Source organism: Gossypium raimondii, chromosome 13 (genome assembly GCF_025698545.1).
Source record: "Gossypium raimondii isolate GPD5lz chromosome 13, ASM2569854v1, whole genome shotgun sequence".
NCBI lineage: Eukaryota > Viridiplantae > Streptophyta > Magnoliopsida > Malvales > Malvaceae > Gossypium > Gossypium raimondii.
The window spans coordinates 39676837-39682836 of NC_068577.1; positions in this window are offsets into that span (position 1 = coordinate 39676837).

Consider the following 6000-nt stretch of genomic DNA (forward strand, 5'->3'; position numbering starts at 1 on the left):
ATCCCTCAGAGACTGGGCTCACGTAAAATTGTTACTCTTTCTCGACCATATTCGTGTCTGGGTAGTTGTCGTGCCCAAGAAATTTGGGGGGAGGATAAAATTGAAAACCTGAAATAAATAGAAAAAAATGTGAAAAACGTAAAACTTGAAAACAAATAATAAAAACAGTTAAATAAATCTGAAGAAAGATTAATTAAACTTAGCACAGCTTCAGGCACTGGTTTTTCCTCGTCTTTGAACCGATCCTCGAAATTAGATGAACTCCTCTTTTCCAATAAGCTAGTTATAGCTACCAAGGACGCCTCGGACACCAACTCTTTATTGTGTAAATTAGTTATGGAACATCCTATAACTAACCCTTACAGATTGAGCAACCAACGAAACGTTCGTGATTTAGAACTTCGGCAGCTTTGCGTTCTAGAAGAGCCTAGCTCGAACCAATGTCGTCAATCGCGTGGGACATTTAAATCCAGTTACTATTTCCCTTGACGGAGCCAAACAAAAATCCCCACTTGGCACGCCAATGTCTTCACAGAAAACCGATTAGACAATCGATCCTTTCGGAAATCCAACTGTACGTCTAACTACACTAAATCAAACCATTTCTTTTTTACTTAGTGTTGATTTGACTTTGTGAGTTGACAAAATCATACTCTTAATCCGGAGAAATAATAAGTACTAGAATTTAGGAGTTAAATTGCTTGGGTTCATAACTCACGGGTCTTGACGAGGCTAACTCCGACCTAAATCGGAAAATGGATTTAGTTGACTAAGGTTTAGGACATGTTGGTATTGTGCATAGTTGGAGAAGGTTGAATAAATGAAAAAGAAATGGAAGTAAGTGGGTGAGGGTAACGCAAGGATTGGGTGCCAAAGCTGGAAACTAACAGATGGAAAAAATATAAGGCATCAATGTCAGCAACTAAATTTGCAAAAAGGAAAGAAAAAGATTGAATTCAAGAGATATAAGTTTGATTAAAAACTTGATGAAAACACTTGATGAAAACACTTGATGAAAGACTTTATGAAAAGCTTAAAAAGAACTTGATGCAAAACTTAATAAAAAAAACTTGGTAATTAAAAACTTGATTAATGACTTGATTGAAAACTTGATGATTAAATGAACAAAGTATCCCATTATTTATACTAGTGGCTTTACTAAATTAAGAGCCACTAGTCATAGAAAATCAAGGAAATAAATTATTCCATGATATAAAATTCCCTACATAATCTCCCACTAAGTCAACATAAAATTTCAGTTAATTACATCTTGGAAAAATTTTGCTTTGGCCCGCCTTCTTTCTCCTTTCTTCAATCTAGCCCAATTATTTCCTTTTTCTACTATTTAGCCCCAAATTGCATCCCTGCACAAAATTCAATATAAACAAGGAAAAATCAGTGGTGCACTCTCATAAATTAACCAATTTAATTACATAAAATATTTAATTTTAGCATTTAATCATCATATTAGCAAACAAGATGACCTCTCCTATAAATACCCTAATGATAGATGAAGAGGGGATCGATCCACTAACACCCTAAGGTTACTCTTAACCAATTTTCTTCTTAGCCCTTGCTCCGGCCTCTTTAGGTGAATCAACCTCCTCTACACCACCTTGATATCCTTCTTATCATTCTCCCTTGTTTTTCCTTGTATCAACAATTGGTGTGGTGAACGTGGACCGAAAATGTCTTAAAATTAGAATGACGCTACCCACAACCCCATTAAAAAAAACAACAAAGTCAATCATGCCAATTCCTCCAATCCAATGAATGGCATTGACACCATTAACATTGAACTTCCCTCAACCCAAACCAAGATGTCAACTCACCCAACCATGACTGCCATGAAAGCCTTTACCTGGTTCTTGAATGTCCTTAACACTCCCTCAGATAACCCAGCCATTATGGCTTCTCCCTCAATTCCCAACACCCCATCATCTCCAATTACCCCACAAGATCACAAAGATGACCTTATAAAAAAAACCTTTCTTATTTGGCTTCCCAACCCTAGCCCATTGTTGTGGTCATTCTTCCAGATCAAGCTTCCTAGTATGAACTACCTGGTCATCAACATCATGTTACTGACATGCAAGAAAAAATGAGTCCCATGGAGAAATAGCTTTTGGCTTAGCAGCATTAATTCCAAAAACAACAAGAGTGTCAACACGTATTGGGTCGACAAAATGCCTGTAATGAGTAGTTGATTGTGAGGTTGCATGCAACCAAAAAAGCTACAAAAGGTGGTAATTTATCCTTTTTTTGGAAATAGAAGGTACGACATAATCTATTATCCGTAAAGATAAGAAGAATCACAAGAATAATGAAGTGGTACAAGATTTTCAACTCATCAATGTTTTGGAGTGAGAACCCCGAAACAAGGTTGTTTATGTTGAAGAACAAATTGCAGTATTCATATTAGAACTTTTATAGAGGCTAAGAGTTCTAAGCCTGATGAAGTTTCTTGGAGTTGCGCTAACAAACCCTTAGCCCCTTCCATGTTGACTCACAACCTTTCTACTTCTTTAAAGTTCACTAAGTTGTCTTATACTAGTGCAGATGTCCTAAAAGACCACCTAGTGATCTCTTCCAAATGTGCGAACGTTTAGAGTAAAAATCGTGCAAATAAAAATATATAAGATTAGTACGATATTTGTAAGCGAACATATCAAATTATAATATAGTTTTGTGTTACAAAGGTACACAAGGAAGTTTCTTGAAGATCGTGCCCAAGGATTAAATAATAATCACCAAAAATCACCAAAAATCATATTACGATAATTAAAATTAAGCATTAAACGTGTAAAATAAAAACTAAATACTAAAAACAAAGTTAACAATGAAGATCTCTCAATTAACAGGCAAAATATTAACTCGCTTCAATGGTTACAATTAAATTCAAAATTCGAGTTTTATTAGGGAATTAGTTATTAATTAACCAGTATTACCTCTCGGGCTCTACTATTTAAATAATCGAGCAGCACACGTTTATCTCTCGACCTTACTTTCCTGACCAAGATAAATCCATGATTTACTTGTTAAAGTTATCTCTTGGCCTCGTTTATCCTAGATTACTTCCTAGGGTCGTCAATCCTAAGGTTTAAACTCACATGAATTTATACCAACTAACTCTATTGGAAAACCATAATTCTTTCATTAATCACTCCCACATTCACTCGTTAATCTCCCTAAGGATCTAGCCACTCATTGCTTTAACAATCATCTTTTCCGCAATTCAATTAATCATACAATAACCTAGATTAACGTAAAAGAGAAAGAGATAGAAATTGTTCGTTTGATGAACTTGCGTGCTCGAAATTGCAAAATCCTTTGATAGTGATTGAGGTATCATCTGTTGCAAACAAGAAACGAAAGAAAAATATCGAATTACTTAATAACGAAGACTTGGATTCAATCAAATCCAAGTCGAAGAACAAGAAAATAAACTATTTTTGAAAAGAAACTAAAACTAAATAAAAATCTTAAAACTACTAACTAAAATCCTAATATGGCTTGGCAAAAGCTCCTTAAGCCTTGCCTCAACTTAACTATTTATAAACAGAGTTTAGCAACCCTAATTACGTCAATTACAAGCCTTAATCACATAAAATATGAGTTGTGTGAACGAAAACACCCTTACTTAATTTCTGCCCATCGTCACATTTGTGTCATGACACAGCCTTATGTGTGTTATGACACACAACTTCGAGTGTAATATTCTGAATTGGCTCAGTTGTGTTACGACTTCAAAAGCTTGTTTTATGACTCGATTGCCATTCCTAATGCTTTTGGGACTCAAAATGAATATTTTCACACCCAATTAAATCATTAAAACCACCTTAAGGCCGATATTGGCCCATTAGGTCAATTAACTCGAAATAATGTGTAAAAATGCTTATTTTGCAATATTTTGAATCTAAACTATGAAATGCAAAAATGCAACAAAATATATTATAATGACTGGAACACAAGTTCATGTAGTGCCAAAAAGCACTTAATTTATCAATAAGATTTGTGGCAGATCAAATACCCCCACACTTAAAATCATTGCTTGTCCTCAAGCAAATGAAAAAGAAAAACAAACACAAAAGAAAATGAAACGAAAAATGCAAAGATAAAGCTAAAGTACTCAAGAATGCTTTGTACAAGAGACTGGATCAGAGTGATGAAAACAAAATGTTGTGAACAATCATGTAATACTTGGGCAATATGTAATGACTTTTGATTTTTAATGTTAGAAAAATTAGTTCAATAAATTACAAGGCAAAAAAATTAAAGAATGCTAAGCATAGTATTCCATCAAAACAAACAGACAAATATACATTTATACTAATATACATCTAAGTTGTAAAAAATTTCAAAGCTCAATTTAATTTTCATCCATGCAATGTATACTTAAGTCACATAGGACTTTTTAGCTTGTAACGTTTTGTGACTTAGGTTGGTGCGGTTTTCAAGAAAAGCACAACAAATCGGTTTAAGCACGAAAATAGTTTGGCTTATTATATTGTTCGCAATACTCCCCTAATGTCCCAACTAAGTTCACCAACTTATATTCACTTCTCTCACCTCCATTTTCTCTCCATTTCCTAAGGTACAATATAGTGTTTGTGAGTACAATCATCTTAGCGAGTCTTCTTGTGAAGACATGAGTATATCTCTTTGTCTATTTTTTTTCTTTTCTTTTTACTCATTTTCTTTTTTTTTCATTCGAGATTTTCTCGCTTAGCTTTTAGCCTTCATAAACTTTTCTTTAAATTGATTTTTCGACTCTAGCACAAGTTTGCAAGAATCTTATACTATAACACCCTATACAAGGCCTGGTCGCCAAGCCCAAATACTAGGATGCTACACCACCATCTCCCTTTGTATTCATCATAAACCGTCATATTATTACAGAAGCATTTTTTTTCTTTTAATATAATAGTATTCACATGAAACTTAAGTTATACACACTCTAAGGAAGTTGAATCATGCTAAATATTCATTGAATAATAAAAAAAAACATGCATTAAACATGCATTAGGGTCATTCAGCAAAATTTCCCAAAATTGTTATGTAAGTATCGATACTGGTACAGTGGTATCGATAATTCTCTCAAATGGTATGGATACCAAATTAGCGTACCGTTTCTCGTCTTAAAAACCTAACTTTCAAAAAATATTGATACCATTGAAAAAGTATCGATAATTTTACCTTGAGTATCAATACTCGTGGCAAAATATCGATACTAACTAGTTAAACTGACTTCCTGCACTTCGAAAATTCCAAAGGTATCATTTTTAAAACCCGAATATTGATACCTCTGTTCTAGACCCTAAAAACACAGCATATATCATCACATAAACCATTCCAAACTAGTCCAAAACATTATGCATCAATTGTCTCATAAAATAAACACCAAAATGTCTCAACAACAGTCCCAAACATCATATTTAAAGTCCCCAAATTACTAAGCATAACAGCATGCAAACAACCAAAATCATAGCAAAGCTAACATAACATCTACCAAATTACCTTTTATTCCCAAAACACAAATAATTAAAAGAACACTTACTAATAGCAACTAAAGTTTCTGGCTTAAATCACCCTCGAGACCACACCACTCACACTGACACTACTTATCTACAATGGTTAAAAAGGAGTGGGTGAACTTAACGAGCTCAGTGAATGCTCAGAACAACCACTACGCAAACAAGTCATTTTGCATAGATTAATCAGACATGTCACATATCCATACATATGTAACTCTAATATCATATTTCACACGTTTAATCATTTTCCATTTATACTATTACACATTTATCACATTAACCACATGATTATTTAAGCATATATCATAGCACACATAAATCACATTTAATCACATTTAGTCACATTATATGATAGTTTGGCTCTTACGATTATGAAACATAATGTAGACTCTATCACCATACATCTAATACACAGATCTCCAACACACCAAAATGACTCATAGAGTCAAACATGTCCCATTAGTGA